At 30.4% G+C, this 17384-nt stretch overlaps 2 long non-coding RNA genes across 5 annotated transcripts in view; both read right to left on the bottom strand.

The window, feature by feature from the left end:
- Positions 1 to 4324: 4324 nt before the first annotated feature.
- Positions 4325 to 8546, bottom strand: LOC141529464 (uncharacterized). 2 transcript variants are annotated; one of them, XR_012479595.1, is made up of 4 exons: positions 6821 to 8546; positions 6251 to 6416; positions 5229 to 5496; positions 4325 to 5139 (listed from the first exon to the last, which is right to left on the bottom strand). It is a non-coding gene; the product is annotated as an uncharacterized LOC141529464 (long non-coding RNA). The 2 variants fall into 2 exon arrangements; XR_012479596.1 differs by having other exon boundaries at positions 5229 to 5366.
- Positions 8547 to 8684: 138 nt separating this feature from the next.
- Positions 8685 to 17384, bottom strand: part of LOC141529623 (uncharacterized) — a 36250-nt gene continuing 27550 nt past the window's right edge. For all 3 annotated transcript variants that reach the window (XR_012479626.1, XR_012479625.1, XR_012479627.1), the window contains 3 exons: positions 13943 to 14181; positions 10157 to 10207; positions 8685 to 10059 (listed from right to left, as the gene is read on the bottom strand). This is a non-coding gene — a long non-coding RNA (uncharacterized LOC141529623). The remainder of the gene's footprint in view (positions 10060 to 10156; positions 10208 to 13942; positions 14182 to 17384) is intronic.

Genomic DNA, 17384 nt, shown 5'->3' with positions numbered 1-17384 from the left:
TCCCTCTTTTTTGGGACTTTGTCGTTGCCCTTTACAACCCGTGGAATCTTTGCCAATTTCAAATTGGGTTACTTTTTTTATCAACTCCAATTTATTTATTTATTTATTTATTTATTTCATTTATTTCATTTATACATCTTTTGATGTTGCTTGATATTAAAATTAAGTCATATATGAGCATAAAAAATAAAATGTTATTCTTTTTTAATCCATATTACTAAGAGAATAAACAAATAAAAATTATTTTAAATTTTTCAATTAAAAAAAAATGAAATTACTTAGGAGTATTAATTTATATTAATTTGATGAAAAAATAAAAATGATAGCCAGCGTGTCATCTATAGAAGAGATTCAGTAGCTAGTGACGTTTGCATTCCAATTCCAGAAGAGCGATGTTAGGCTTGGTGGCGGTGTCCTTTACCAGCCAAACATACTCAACATAGGAGTTTAATAATATGCGACGCGGTGTCTCTTTGCTAAACAGTCAGCAGAACCAGCAGTAGGAACAGACCAGTTTCGCCCTCATTTTCTCTCTCTCTCTCTCTCTCTCTCTCTCTCTCTCTCTCTCTCTCTATCTCATTCTCTCCTCTGTTTCCTCTCGAACTGTCTAATAAAACAATCGTCGATTATCGTGCAATTATGCCGTCTCATTAATCCACCAGCAATTATCTCTCCCCCTCCCTCGTCCCTCTTGCCCCTTTATTTCTCCGCTTTTATTCTTTCGTGTTGGTCCTTTTGGTTATTCTGGTTCCTTCATTTATAAGTTATGAACGCACCAGCTTCTTCACCGGCAATTACATCCCGCTGTGTAGACTAATGTTGATCACAACGATTCACTCGGACAATGACTCGGGATATAATTTAACCTTACTTTTAACAACAACAATAACAACCATAACAACGATTATAATAATAATAGTCACATTAAAAATGATTGCCATTCGGTCCATCAGTAGCTTCTTTGATTATTAATCCGTGAAGATTAAGAAAATTTGGAATAAAAAATTAATGTTTGATTTTTTTGAATAATTTTCGGGATAATATAAAATAAGGATAATTCTCATACATCCTGATAAGGCTTCAGTATTTAATTTTTCAGTGGATTGCAATTTTAGCAATACTGACTACCCACGAGAAGAAAAAAAACACACACTTAGCATCACCCGAGGATGCGATGATTGAAAAAATCGAAAGTAGCCCGGAGATTATTCTCAAGAGAATCGAATCTGGTTGCTGACGAGTGACAGGCGGCGGCTTTGCCACGATGTAGATTTGTTTGCATTTAAAAATCAAATCCACCGCTCCACCTCAGCTCTCTTCTGTTGTCTTTGATGCCTCGATACCTGAACATGGACATCAGCCGAGGAGAAACAGAAGCAATCGCTCGTCACAGTAGCAGCAGGTCTCGCACGATCACGATAGGATTTTGAGATGGTGTGTGGAAGTTTAAACTCTGGATCCTCAATCCTCTTATTTCTCAACATCAACACACTGTTGGTATGCACGGGTCTCTCAGTTGCTTCTTCACTCTGGTCCTTTCCTCTACAGGTCCCGGGACAATGCTCGCTAGTTTTTGCGGCGTTTGCTTCCCCAGAGCGACAAGACAGGGAAGGTCCAGCGAGGATTCGAGCAACATCCAAGACCAAGACCGAGCAGGAGCTAACAACCGTCCGTTTTCTGTCTTAGTTCTTCTTCTTCTTCTTCTTGTTCTTCTTTCGAGGGGAAGAAACCGAGGAGGCTTCCTCATGCCTCTAGGAACAATGAAACCAAAAATTCAGCCGGCACCCCAAGAATGCGATGCATGATTACCTACTTCGAGTGAGAAGTCGATCCAGATCCTTTGATCTTCTCTTCGCCACCCCAGAAGACGATCTTTGGAATACTGCCCACCAAGAAAAAAAAAAGTACTTTTACGATCATCTTTTCTATGAATTGTTTTGCTTCAAGTTCTGCTAAATATAAGATCATCTTCATCAATGACACTTAATTGCCACACGCAAGGATGTAACTTTGAAAATTTTTAATTTATAAAAAAAATAAACACAAAATTAAGCTGCAACACTAAATATTTATGCTTCAGAAACATTATTTATTACAAAATAACTAGATTTATTTTTTATTATTAAATTAGTAAAAACTAATATTATTTTTTTACAAATAAGTACCATATTTGTTAAGGTAGCAAAAATTTTCGATACTTGAAAAAAAAAAAAAAAAAAATGTCTGAAGATGATAATTTTATTGGTTTTTCCAATGGTATGTATGAAGCAATAGACTAAGACTGCTGTGGGAATTGGATCGATGAAAAAATGTGTAATGAACGATCTGCAATAATAAAAATAGAATAGAATAAAATATAAATTTATAAAGAGTATAGGATAGGAATTATTATGAAGACATGAAATAATATACAACTGTAGCTGTACCAGGCTATTTCTTCCTGGCAATAATACATGTCCTGTGGTTATTTATGCAACTAAGTAATTATGCGACTGAATAAAGTTTGTACTTGAAGAAAAAGATGACTGATGCTGCATTTGATGCGACTTGAGAGTAGAACAACTCCACCTTTTACCTTCTACCTTGTTCTCTCCTCGGGTTTATCTTCATCCTTATCCTTCTCCTCGTCCAGCACTTTGATCTCTCGTTTCAACTCTTACGCGCGATTCTTGCTGACGTTAAATATAAATTTCAAATGTCCTATGGCGTCGAATTTTTGTTGGAATTTCGTCGACTTAATTTTATATCCAATTACATTGCATAAAATTGTATAAGTTTGTAGTAAATATTAATCACTACTTCTACTTGTAGATATAAATATATTCCAATGAATTAATATACTTCTCTCATTGATTTAATATTGGAAAGTTGAAAAAATATTTATTTATATTTTATTTTAATCAAATTGCATTAAAAATTCAAATTTGTTGCTGATAAAAAAATTTCTGTAGCTTGATTTTTTATTTAATTAATCAATAATACTTGTTGGTAATTTACTTATTATTTTTTCCTTATTTAAATATTATAATTAAAAATATCCAAAAATTTTATTTACTAAAAAAAATTTTATGTCAATTTAAAGTGCACTTAATTATTTACAAAAACTCTCTAATTATATAATATAATTTAAAAATAATAAATATTAGAATACTTTCAACTTTATCCAAGACTTAACATCGATAAATAGATTTAAAGCGAACTGGACTGAAGAAAAAAAAATGAATACAAATACAAATGAAGATTATAATTGTAATTATTTGAGTAAAGACAAAGATTAAGAGGATGCAGCTGGCGATTTAAAGTTATCGTCCGTTTGGAAGTTCGATTAGTGAGGTATCGATGAAAGAGTTGGATGCAATAATAATAGGGCAGTGGATAAACTTCTTATGAATTGAGCACACAAAATAAAAATTAAAAAATGAAAATATACATTTGTGTTGTTTGTGTAGACAAAGAGGAAGAAGAATAATAATATCGCAGGATGGAGGCCGTGAATGAACAGAATGGGGGGCCTTGGAGTTCACGCTAATACCAGCTAAGAGAAGACAGATTAAAAAGCCCCTATTTAAATATTATCAATGAAATTACAGTGCTCATCCAGCACAATTTCTCAGTCTCAAAGATTATTACTTATTATTTGTACTTATGCTTGCTCAATAGTAATTCTTAATCGTCCTTGCCAATATAATCGGCCGTCCTTATGATTTAATTCCTTGTTTTCTTTCGACTAATTTTATTGTCCGATAAATCTTCGGGTTTATATTTATAATGCGGCTTCTGATGCTTTAAATGTTTTTTACAGATTATAAAAAATATTAACTGTTAAATTTTAAAAATTAAAAGAGTTTTTTACTGCCCGGAGGTTTTGCCAGTTATTTATTCTTCTAATATTTTTATTGCGATCCTTGGCATTGTTAAGCCATTTCAGTACAATACATAATAATGTAATGTATTAGATGTAATACATATAAAGAAGAAATAATTACTTTAGTATGATCAATATCTGAAGTAAGAAGTTGGCGTGACTCTGCATAAAAGCAAAACACTTAAATGTTCATACACATACACATATATTTATATTTATATGTATATAAATACACATGAGTACCAGAGTCTGTCGGATTGTAGATTCTCCCGGAGGCGGGCATATAATTAGGTGAGAAATATTAATGTGAAACTAAGAGCAATAAATCCTCGTAGCCGCGAGGGAAACATTGAGTCAAAAGTGCAGGGAAACGTCGAGTGACTTAAATATTTGTTAATAATCATAACGATTTTAACACTATTTGTTAATTCTTAATATTTTAAATAACCACATCATGTGTCTATGAACTCTTATTATGCAACTCTTTTATTATTATTTTTATTGCATTCGTTTACTGGCTAATCGATTCATTTTTTTTTATTTTCTACAAGGTTTTTAAGCCAAACAGTCGATTAGACTATTATTTCTTTAGAAATTTAGAATTTTAAAATTTACATCGTTGCGTATAGAAAAATAATTTTTTTTTTTTTTTGTTATTCGACGATAATAAAAAAATTAATTTGATGAGTCATTAAAAATCTTTTTAAGGAATAAAAAAGAAACATTTATTTTATTTAAATTTGTTCATCAAAAAAATTATTGAATTGAAAATTTTTTCTTTCAAATTAATTTTTCATAAATACGAAAATAACAATTACAATTTCGACGTAAAAAAATTATAACAAGTCATAAATTTTCTTAAAATTAAATCTAAATAATATAATTATAATTTTGTTAAATAAAATTATTATCTAAGATACAAAAATTTATTTTTCAATTGAAATTCAAAGCTACTTAATAAAATGAAAAACTTTTGTCACTCTGGCTGGAAAAAAAAAAAAAAAAAAAAAAAAAAAAATCTAAAGAATGAAATAGAAGTAGCCCTGAGTAAGCAACTCTGAGAGAACGTGTCGGCATGGTCAAAGCACAAACTTGGACTCTGAATCTAAGATGCAATCTGATACACTGAACCAACTCAGATTACTATATACGAGCCCCCGCTGAGTCCACGCACCTTAAAACATCATCCTCACGTGCCACCACCAAAACACTCTGAATTATAATCCCATCGAATGTAATGTGCAGATCTGGAGCACTTTTCCGGAGCAGGATATCTGGAAAATACAAGACAGTAAATTGATATGATTTTTCATTTTTAATTTGATCGATCGAGAAAAAGATATAAAAAAAGAGAGAGAATTACGGAGAATATGAAGGAGTTTCTTTGTTTGTTGCTCTCGAATCCTGAAGTGAAGTGTATGATGTCTCTTGTGTATTGCAGGCATTGTACGTATACGGTGTAGAGTCACGTTCGAGCAATGCAAGAAAGTACTATGATTATCTATAATACGACGATGATCCGTATAGTAATACCAACCCACTTTCGAATTAATCGGATTGTTCTACGTCCAAGTGCTTATTAAGGAACCCGAGAGTATAAAACCATGCAAACTCAATATTGCTTTTACGGGCTGAGACCAGATACATATATTAATTTTATAAATTAATTCTAAGAACAAACCCTATAAAAATTTAAATAACCGCTATTGGAAATTTTGATTATTAAAATAATTGTATCGATGTGATAATTTCGCGAGTCAGGATAATTTTATTATACAAACTTTAAAAAATTTAATTAATAATTATTGAGAGAAAGAGATTTGATAACTCAATAAATGTACAGACAAAATAATTTTCTTGGTTCAAAATTTTTTTCTTTAAAATCAAATTAATTTTTTTTTTTTAGTGTATGGAGAAAATTAATTTGCAATAAAGAGCCAGAAGCTTTCTTTTTAATTTTAAAAATCAAGCTTTAATATTTTTTCATTTCTGTCTTAAATTATTAAATTAATTTTTTCAGTTAAGTAATTAAAAGAAAAAAGTAAATTTATAAAAAATTTTTTTGTTTAAGAATTTTTCTATTCAAATCACAAAGTCAATGTTCTTGAAAACTATTTAGTTGATTAAAGTGAATTTTTTGTGTATGATAAATCGGCTATGCAAATAAACAGGTTAAGTAAAATTATTAATGTCTGATAATGCCCGTCGAAAACGATTATCTCAATAAACAAGTCGTAACATTTATCAAGTCAATCACAAGATCTTTGATTTCTCAAATGATCTATCTAATAAAACGCACGAGTACTAAGTGCAGCAAAAAAGTAAATATACAGGTTAAGTCCGTTAAGTTGTTTTCCGTTAGGTTAACGCCCCTTAAGTACTTACTGAGAATTGTTTAAATTAATGCTCTCCTATGTTTTTAACATCCATATAAATGCTCCCTTATAAACACTTGTCCTGCTAATACTTTTCCTTTAGGGTTATCACTGCCAGATGGTTCTTTTCTTTTTATGTATCAACCAACAGTCTTCATAATTACTCATTATCATACCTGCAATTATTATTATAATTATTATTTTGTCTGATATTTATTTTAAATTAAAAAAAATTTATAAAAGCAAATTTAAATTTAACAAGAATAAATAAATAAATTAAATTCGTTCGACTTTCTTAAACCTTTCAAGTAACATGAGACGAAATTAATTCGTGCGTATAAACAAAAGCACTAGTATTTTCTTATTTATTTTAATTTAATAAAGTAAATGTAAAACTATATGGATAAATAATAATATATTTTACAGAGTGGAACAATCAGACATGTTCAGGCAAGGATAGAATAACTTTTATTATTGTTAAACATTAAACATCATTTTAAAGGATTCAAAGTCGTTCAAGGTAGGTGAGTGAGGTGAATCTGTATTTAAAATGTATATATAAGAGCAGAATGGATATTACATGTCTTGGAAGTGGACGACTGTCTCTCCAGGCTGATGCAAAAAAGTTCAGATGACTGTTGACTGTTGACGAGTAGAGCGAGAGTCGTCGTTTCAATTCCGTGCAAATAAATCCGTGACTCGTAACATGTCATGAGCCGTACCGTGATGCATGATTTCATGGAATTGGCCAGAAGACTTAAGACCTGCTCTTGGGATAAGGAGAAGATACTACACACTAGCTAGTGGCGTTGCTATTTTTAAGTTGGAAGTACCAACGCCAAGTCTAATATAAACGCGTGTGGGAAAACTCAACAGATGCATTATGTATTTATTGCTTTAAGTTAGTTGGGAATTACTTTGCCACTGTAATGACTTTCTGCCCCTGCACTGTCTTAGGAATGCCATACAACTGATTTATCGTTTATACCTGCAGTGTCTTCTCCTGTTATTTTGTTATCGCCCGGCTATTTTCCTCAATACGTGCTATAACTATTACGATTAAATTCTATCGTCATTCTCATTAAATCTTACATTTATGAAATTTGTTTATTTGCGTAACAATCGTTTACGTCAATCTTTATGATCATCCACTGGAGGAGATCAATTGATTAGTTGAAATTTTTTTTTTTTTTTTTTTTTTTTTTTTTTTAAAGTCATTATTATTATTATTATTATTATTATTATTATTATTATTATTATTATATTTATGCCGGACGTGGATAGCGTTAAAGAGATCTAATGTTTTTTTTAATGCAATAGTTTCACTAATTGCCTAGACTTGGTGTGCGTGCATGCGAACCTGCCATAAATTCAGATTAATTAATGCTAAAGGATATTTTATATGCAAGCATTGCAAATGAAAAATATAATTTATTACCAAGTTAAGTCTCTTGATAATAATAATTTTTTTTTTTTTTTTTTTATTCCGTAAGATTTTTAATTGAGAAATGATATGTAAATTCATAGTTATAATATATTGTTTTAGTTTTGCGTGAGTTTGCACTTTTTATATTTATACACCTTCGGTATGATGAGACAACTTTTGATAACTTTGTTTTCCTTTATAAATATTTACACGAGCGTAGCGAATAAGCGAATACACAACTACCGGAAATATAAAACGTTAATTTTATTAGCTTTTTCTCATTTATTTTACTTTTATAGCTATTTACGACTTTTAGGAATTAATTGTTCTAAAAAAATTATTTTTTCCTTTTTTTAAAATTAAATTAATTGTATTTATCGATTTTTATTGTTAAAAAAATACTTTTTTACGAATTTAATCTAAGAAGATGACCATGAAGCGAAAAAAAAAATTTTTAAAGTGTAAAATGTTATCTCTGACTTATATGCGAGCTGGTAATTGAATAAACATAATAGAGAATAAATAATCAATAATCATAAGCTTGTCAGTACGCTAATACACTGATATATGTATTTATAACGATTGATAAAATATCTACTCTTTAACGTTAATGTTTACTAACTGACGAGCATTTATCGTTATCGATAAATACATGTCTCAATCAATAGTTTTATTAGATTATCTTTATTCCATAATAAATCATCGTTATTTTCATGATAAAGTAATATTAATTTTTCTCGAAACTCAGCTCGCTCTATTTGGATTTTTTCATATCGAAAAATCACTCATCAAGGCTGAGATATATCCTCGATACTATTAAACGATAAATCATTTTATTTTTTAAATTATAAATAAATTAATTAAAAAAAAATAGTATGAATAATTAATCTGATTTTGTTGATTGTTTTTTTTTTTTTTTTTTTTTTTTTCTTTTAAAATTAATAACTAACTTTATTTATTTGTGAATAATAAAATTCAATTGAAAAGTCTTTTTATAGACTTGATCGATTATAAAATATTCAGTGATTCAATAATAATATCTGTATTTAAAAGAAAACGACTTATAATAACAGAGTGCGTCATTAATTTGTAAATTATAAGTACGTCGAACGCATACAAATGTCTAATGACAAATAGAAATGGTTATTTATTTTTTGTTCTCATTAGACATAATACAAGTGTCCTCAATTTAAACGACGCAAGGATGTGTTGACAATTGTCGAGTGTCAATCGATCATTAATATTGTAAAATCGAATTATGCCTCGAGAGCTTGAGCAATATAATAATCATTAAATCACCTGTATAAATTTTATGTATCTATTATTGTAAATTGTAACAAAATATCGGTTGTTTAAATTTAGTATTTTTATTGAGACGCAGATCACCTTCCCTAATAAGGCATTTTACTCTGAGAATAAATGTTTCTCCGAACAATGATACATATTTATTTTTATTAAGAATAAGTTATGATTGTAGGTATACATCGATCTCAGACGATAGTTTAGTTAATTATCATTAATTACTGGCTTTAAATTCCCCAACAAATTCCGTTAGCTATAAAAATACTTTTATGTCAACTCTCAAGACATTTATGTTAATTATTTTAACAACTAGGCGACTTGGTCGATGATGAATTGGTGTTGCTCAATAGAAATTTATTTGTATATTACATTTGTCAAGAAAAATATTTTTCTGCCTTTTTTAGGATCTTTGTCGTAAATCATTCAGAGGGTTGATGACAAACATTTTTTTTTTTTTTATTGTATTAATAAATTATGAGATTTTTTTGTTGGAAAATAATTTTTTAGTGATATAATTATTAAATTTAAAATATTAGTATTATTATTTGTTTTTTAATTAAAATTTTAGAAATTTTTTTTTTCATAACCATACACTTAAAAATTTATTTAATTAATAATTATCACTTTAATTTTTCTTTGTATTAAAAATAATAAAATTATTTTTTTCAAAATTTTTACTTCATTTAAAATTCTTTTAATTAAAAAAAAAAGTTTTTTAACTCCAAAAAAAATAAATTATGTTTTAAACTTTACATAAATAATAATATTAATAATAAAAATATTTATCAATTTAAAAATTAAAAATTTCAATAATAATTTTTCAAAGCTTAAAAAAAAATCAAACTTTCCCAGTGCGCATTTGATAGCTAACAAACACATAATTTCTTAAGCGCAGCCGCTCTCCCCATCTGTAATATCTTGCGAATGTAAGTGAAAAGGATGAGAGTTCCAGTTGGTGAAGTTATCCACCTCTTGCCCCGATTTCTCGAGCTTTTCACAAGCATTGTACACTGTTGAAGGTAGGGGGTGTTAAACGTACGATGATACCAGTGTTTCCGCCGCCAAAACATTCTCCGAGAAAACAAAACAACCTGAAAAATTATGAGAGTTTGTACCATTCGCAATAACTAAGCTCTGATATATATATATATATTACATTTTTTAAAGCTCTGTTAAACTTTTTCCTACCTATTCGCTGGCCATCGAGCAGCAGGGATGATTTGTAGACTGTCAGCCAATCTGAAAATGAAAAACATTTTTAATAAATGCGCATAAGGTAAATAATTGGAGGGTAATTATCGTTATTACTATTTTTTTCTCGGATATTCATGGAATTTGCTATTTAAATAAAACTCGACATGCGTAAATGTATTATTTCATGGAAAAGAATTAAAAATAAAAGGGATTACTTAAAATAGTCCGATTATAATAGACAAGAAATTATCCTGCGTGAAATTATCAAGAATAAATTTAATTTTAATTTACATTTTATTTTTCTTTTTTATTTACAGACAATTTAAAGTACTCAAGTTGTCAAATGTTAATAAGTTTTAGAGCAGCAGATTAACACATCGGATAGCTTACAGACTTTCCGGGCAATAAATTTTAATTCAAATGAGATTATTATATCGTAAAATTACAATTTAATCCTAATCAAAGAAAACTTTCTATCAACACTTGCTAGGTTGAGAAATAAATAAAATAATTAATTTTTAATTGTAAGATCTAATTTGTAAAATCGCAAGATATCATTGCTACAATTCATAAGCAAATAATAAAATCCATACGGTCTTCACTGAGCCATCAACAATAACTTTTTCCGTCAGACCTCATACATTATATTACAAAGAAAACAAGAAGAGCCATTGAGGAAGAAATGAATAAAGGTTTATCTTAATCCACGGCTGAATGAGCAGACGAGCTCTTAAACTCTTTTCCTTCAATTTTTTCATCATAACATGTCTTTATACTCATCTTTACTCTTTACTGTAAATACATATGTGAGTTCATAACCTATCACACTTCATCTTAGACTTATCTCTACGTCTATCGGTATTTAACAAAAAATATTAAAAATTTTTTTAAGGAAAACAACTTAAATACTGTTTTTATAATTTTAATAAAAAATCCTCCCTATCTTTAAAGATGATCTTTGATTATAAACTGAGCATGAAATTTTCGATCGAGATTTACGATAACGATTAAATTGCATCACCGGTAATTATCACTCATTCATCAGTTATTGACTTTGTAACTAATTAAATAAGTACCAGCCTTAGTAATTATAATTAACAATGATTAGTAATAATAACTGGGTGGAAATCATGGTTATTAATTTTTATAATTAACCCAAATGGCAATTGAACATTCACGTCATCGCTCCAGTGTACTTTCTCAGTTAAGCAATTTCTTTTAATTCCATTCGTAGAAATCATGAGCTATTTATAATGAAATTATATTATTAATTAATTATAATTCACTGAATTTCCATAGTGTTAAATTTCATTTGGAGCAAAAAATTCTTAATTTCCGATTGAAATAATAATGAGGCGTTCGAAAGTTTATTTTAATAATTTTTACTAATCCAGATTTCAGAAAGCGATCACTGAAAAAAAAAAAATTAAATCAAGAGAAAAAATTCTTGAATTATTTTTTCTGTGGTGGATTTTTTTTTTATTAATCTTACACCCGAATCTTGAAATAAAATTAAAAAAAAAAAAAAAAATTCTGTCAGTAAAAATAATTTACTATCCAAAAATATTAAATGGAAATAACCTCGCTAAGTAATCGCGATCGATTCAAAGTAATTCAGCAATTCTTCTCGTGTTTCACGAGGATACATGATACCGTATGTAAACAGCATTACATTAGCACGACTGATCAAACACCTCCAGGGTGTTGATGGCATGATGACGCACGTTTTACTTCCGGTGATAGGTAATATTATGCCCCGAAATTACCAAATTTTGTTTTCTTTTGTGTAAGCTCAAATTGGTTTTATTCTCAGTGAGACTTTATTTGCAGTACGATAATTTTTGAATAATTTATTGATTCCAGTATTCCGTGACAGCGAGTAAGTAATGAGTTTAATATTCTGATAACAATTTTACTGAAAGGGTTGCTAAAGGATAACTGCTATGCTCTGAGAAGGAAAAAAAAAAAGAGTGAGAGAAGCTTCTGTAATTGACGTTTAGTTACATTCGATGCTAGGTAATAAGACAAATAGCCTAGGATCACAGAGATCGTCGGTGGTCTGCTTGGTGTCAGGAAAATTGAAATTCTACTAGTCACTGTGACATGTTTACGTCTTTCAGACATTTTATTTTATTTCATTCATGATTTTTAATATCACTTTCAATGATTTTTGGTAGCAGGTCCGTGGCTAACAGCATTAAAATTTATTTATTATAAATAAAAATCAAATCATCGAAAATTATGAATTTTTGATGAATAATTTTGAACTTGTAACGAGTAAAATAAATTTAGAATAAAGTTTTGAACTTTATAAAGATTTGCATGGTCGTTAAGCTCGATCTGGTTCGGTTGAATCGTTGTATCGGTGGAATGGGGGCGTTCACTCTCGCTAATCACCGTATCGCCGGCGTCGATGAGAAAAAGAGGCTGTAACTCTTGATACTTGTGTATGTCTGGCGAAGAATTAAATGCACAAAAAGTGGTAATTTCGAAGGCGAACCGGGGACCGAGGAGCTAGAGGGGCAAATTGCGATAAGTGGTACCTGCACGCTTGCCGCACGTGGGAACATTAATTGTGCCACTATCATCTGGAGTACATGTATAGAAGTACGTAAACACGCGATATACTAGTAATACGCATCTTTTTTTACTTTTATCATTATTATTATTGTTAACTAATAATAATATCTGTAATGATAAACTACATTATTACTGAGAACTTGTTCAATTTTTTTAATCTTAATACAAAATCACGTAAAAGTATTTGCTGAGTATTTTTCATAATCTAAAAAAATTATCTGATCGTTTATATATTATTATATTATGAATTTTTCTTTAGACTAAAAAATGTGCTTTTTCAAAATTATTATTTAAATCCTTAAATTTATAATATAGAATTTTTTTTCTGAAATAAAAAATATTTTTAAACAAAAATAATAAAAGTTTTAAGTGAACTTGAATATAATGATTATTAATTCAAGAAAATAAAAAGGATATAAAGCAGTATCTTTACTTAAAGTAAGAAAATATTTACTTGATACTATTCAAACACACAACTACTTGGAAAAAATTTTTTTTTTATTCTCAATCTCGATGATCCGGTATCTTTTATTACGATAGAAACATTCTGAGATGTTTAAAGCATCATTTACAGCCTAGTTCTTATTTACAAGGCTAGAACATTATTACATACTTTAATTCCATACTCTGCTAATTAATTTTACTTTTAATTTCAAATAAATTTAATTCACTATCGTGCAAAAAACCCGAGAAATTTTTTGATCCAAAGAAATTTAAGGATTTAGCGAGATAAATAAATTCGGTCGTTTACGGATTGTACCATTTGTTGATGATACAGCTGTAGTGCATTGTAAATCCTTGTCGATAGGAAGTCAATGCCCGGAACAGTTGCGTGACCGCAGCATAAACTGCTGGTGCTTTTTTCATTTCTCTCTTTCATCTCCATTGAATTCTTTGTTTTCTCCAGCTCGTCTCCTTTTTATTTAATCTTCTGGTCTAGGTTGTGCCCCCCACGTGCCATGACGAACGTCGTTAATCCGGTTATCGAGAGTTCTCGCTAATTTATCAGGATCCATGCAGAGACGTGTGGAAGTAGGAGGAATAAAAGAGCACCACAAGTGACTACTTTTTATTTTTATTTTTATTTTTACTCTTTTTATTTTCTTGTTCATTCTATCATCGACTGATTGTTAGTTTACAACACGGTGTGTGCAAAAAACTTTTTCATTCTTACTCTAGCATACTAAATTAGATACTCACATACTTACTCAAAACTCCTCAGCAACTAGACCTTCCTACTGTGAATTAGATTTCACTTTGCCTTTTTTCTCACGGTATACTTCGGTGGAGTCATCCTCTTCATTCATCCAATTGTAATTTCACTTCATATGTTATTAAACACGTCCTCAATAGCCAATAAGTCTTCGATATCTCATTCATTCTTTTTTTTATCATTAATAATTAATGAATAATGGCTTCTCATTAATCTCGAGCAAATTCTGAAAACAAATAATTTTTTAATTCAAAATAAATTAATTAAAATTATAAAAACAATTTTTTTTTTTTTTTAATTATTTTATTTAAAAAAAAAAAAAAACTACTAAAATTATAAAAATGGATCTTTAAAAATAACTAACCAGAAAAATTTTTATAAAATTAAACATTTTTATATAAACGATTTTTTCAAAATAAAAAAAAAAAAAAAAAAAAAAATATCCAAATCATTACTTTTCAACGAGACTTATAAAAAAAAAAACTGATGAACGAAATGATCCACATAAAAATGTCGTTTGACATCACAAGGAAGCATCTTTAGAGGATCTGAGATGCTCTTCCGATAACCTCAAAGCGGTGAAGCAAGGTATATGCTAGTAAGACCGTATAGAGTCTTTAAGTCTTTGGGCACGAGACCACGGCGACGGAGACTTGGGAGATTCATTCTTATAGTTGTGGGATTACCCCTTTGCCCGGTGGTTGTTGTTGTTGTTGTTGTTGTTGTTAGTCCTCGCGGTTACGTAGCCACATACTGGGGAACAACTGAGGGAACCCATGGTGGTCCTTACTAACCAGGTGGATTATATACCAGAGGGAACTGGAGAGCATGCTCAACTAATTAACTCGCCAAGTTACTAAAAGAGACGGTGATCGTGCCCTTGTGGATTTTTTATGAAATTAATAAACCGGAACCCGGGGCCAGGGGTTCTCAAGGTCAATATTCAAATGCTATGAATAATAATAATAATTTTTAATTTAATTTAAAAAAATTTTGTATTTTTTACCAATACAAAGATTTTGGGATTGACGAAAAAGCACGATGATTGACAGGAGCTAAACGAGTTTATATCCGGAATGGTTGGCTCCTTTCACTAGAGCGGCCCTCTGGCCGCTACACACAAAATAGCCGTATCTGTATCTGTATGGCAGGCCTATACTATCTAGATGCCTCGGATCGCAATGGGAATAAAAATGTGAAACTGTAAATTGTGCGTGGGAAAAAATTGATCCCTCGACGATCGTATATAGTGGTTTTGTGATACCTATAACAACGTTAGGTGTGTCAAGGTATAGATATATATGTTACATATAAACCACCATCGAATCCAACATTCGAGGATTTAAATGCGCGGGCGAGCAGACTTATAGGCTAGGGTGAGGGTTGAGAATTTGTTATAAGTTATGTTGGATCACTCCCCAGTGAATATGGAGAAAGAATTTTTTTTTAACACTTCTCGGGAAGCTAGGCGTGATGTGAGGCAAGAGGATACCGGAAAAAAAAACACCGAGGTGCTTCTTCACGGTGTCTCGCGCGTGCTCGCTAGCCAAGGGAATGTTGCTAAACGTTGCCAAGAATACAAAGCGCTGGATAAAATATGAAAATTGAGGAAAAAGTGCATATGCCAACCCTCAAAGCTTTGATGCATTTCACACATTCATTTAAATTTTTTTTTTTTTTTTTTTAAGAAGTCTTTTGATTTCTTTGAATGATCTCAAATATTCCTGATGATAATTACTCGTAATAAAATTTAAAAAAGTTAAAAAATAATTTATATTTAAAATTTACACTCTCTTGTTACGAGACAATTTAGCGATCATACGCCACCTGTTGGAAAATTTTAAAACTATTTTTGATCAAACAAATTTAATATGGCATATTAAATCATATCAGACCTGATATGAACCATGTAATAAATTTTTTTACAGATAATTGACAAAAAACTCAGACTTGAAGAGAAATTCTAAAGCTGTAGTTTCCATGGAAACTCATCAGAGTGTGTTATTATTCTACTATCAATATCACAGGAATATTAAGAAATAGCTCTGCGGTATTCCCATATTTGCGGACGGCAATGAACCATTTGAATGAGGTGCTGTCTATGCATGGCACGCCTTATTTCCAGCAGCCCTCTGGCTAGCTTTAGTATAAATAATATTTTTCCTATTTTCTTTCCTCGGTAATTCCCTTATTCACCCGCTCGCCTCGTGATACCTCAACCTCTCACTCGAAGGCGATTTCTCGGGATATTTATTACCTAAGCGTGATTTTTACAAAAATTTTGGTTTAATAAATCCTACATAAGCCGAAAATATATTTTCGATTGGAAAAACTTGGTTGTGTTTCACAAAATTCATAAATTTTTTATTTTACCGATGAATCATTTTTTGGACGTCACTGTCATTTGTGGAACAATTAAACCATCAACCGAGAGCAATAGACGGATGAGTATTACTTGAGAATAAAAGAGGATACAGAAGGATGGGTGAAAGAAAAAACAAGACGTTGTCTTTTTGGTCTCGCTAGACGTGTGTTCTTGTTGGTGTAGCGACGCGGCGACAAAAATAGCGTATGATTGAGTGAACGCCGCGAGGGATTTACCGTCGGAGAGTTCGACCAGAGGGTGAGGATTCAGAGTGCCAGAAAGAACAATCGAGGGGGGATCGACGTCCACATTTACCCGCTGAGCTTCTGGGGACTGTACCGCCTTGCGGGAACCAATATTCGCAAAAATGACGCTGTCAAATGTTTTTCCTATCCCCTTTTTTTATCCTGATTTTTATCATTTGTTTCGTCCCCGATAAAATATAAATTAAGACTCATCCACTATGCGCTAGTCAAACTACTTTTTGTACTTTCAAATAATGTGATCGCTCCAGTTCGGTCATTTATAAATGGGCACTTTTTCATTTGTTTTAAGTGAATTTATCAATAATTGAGGATTCGATCAAATAAATTAACCCCCTGATCCATTTGTAACTTCAAACAAAAGTAAAGAAAACAGAGTTGAGAGACACAGAAAAGGACCGAGATAGTCGACTATCATTTCCGTCGGTTATCGTATCGATATGACGACCGAGGGTTCTTTTAAGTCCTAAGTAAAATCATTAGTAATAGGATTGTCCTACCCTATTTTAGATTTCTTGTTTGTCTTTGGCTTTTAAATAAAATTTATTGACTTTTTTTTATCAAATAAAATTAATTTATAGTCACTAAAAAATGTGAATAATTTTTTTTTTTTTTTTTTTTTTTTTTAAGTAAAAAATATAAAGAGTAAACTTATTGCAAGATATTTTTGAAATTGCCATTACAAATTGACAAAGAAAAATATAAAAGCCTCATAAAAACGGTCGGCATTTGATATTTCGTAAGATTCGGTGAGATATATATCGAGTTAGTATAACCGATAGAATCACAGACATGATACAG

Source organism: Cotesia typhae, unplaced genomic scaffold (genome assembly GCF_013202065.1).
Source record: "Cotesia typhae breed Kobodo isofemale line unplaced genomic scaffold, CoteBio_Ctyphae contig_48, whole genome shotgun sequence".
Lineage (NCBI taxonomy): Eukaryota > Metazoa > Arthropoda > Insecta > Hymenoptera > Braconidae > Cotesia > Cotesia typhae.
This window is presented reverse-complemented; position numbering and strand designations above follow the sequence as displayed.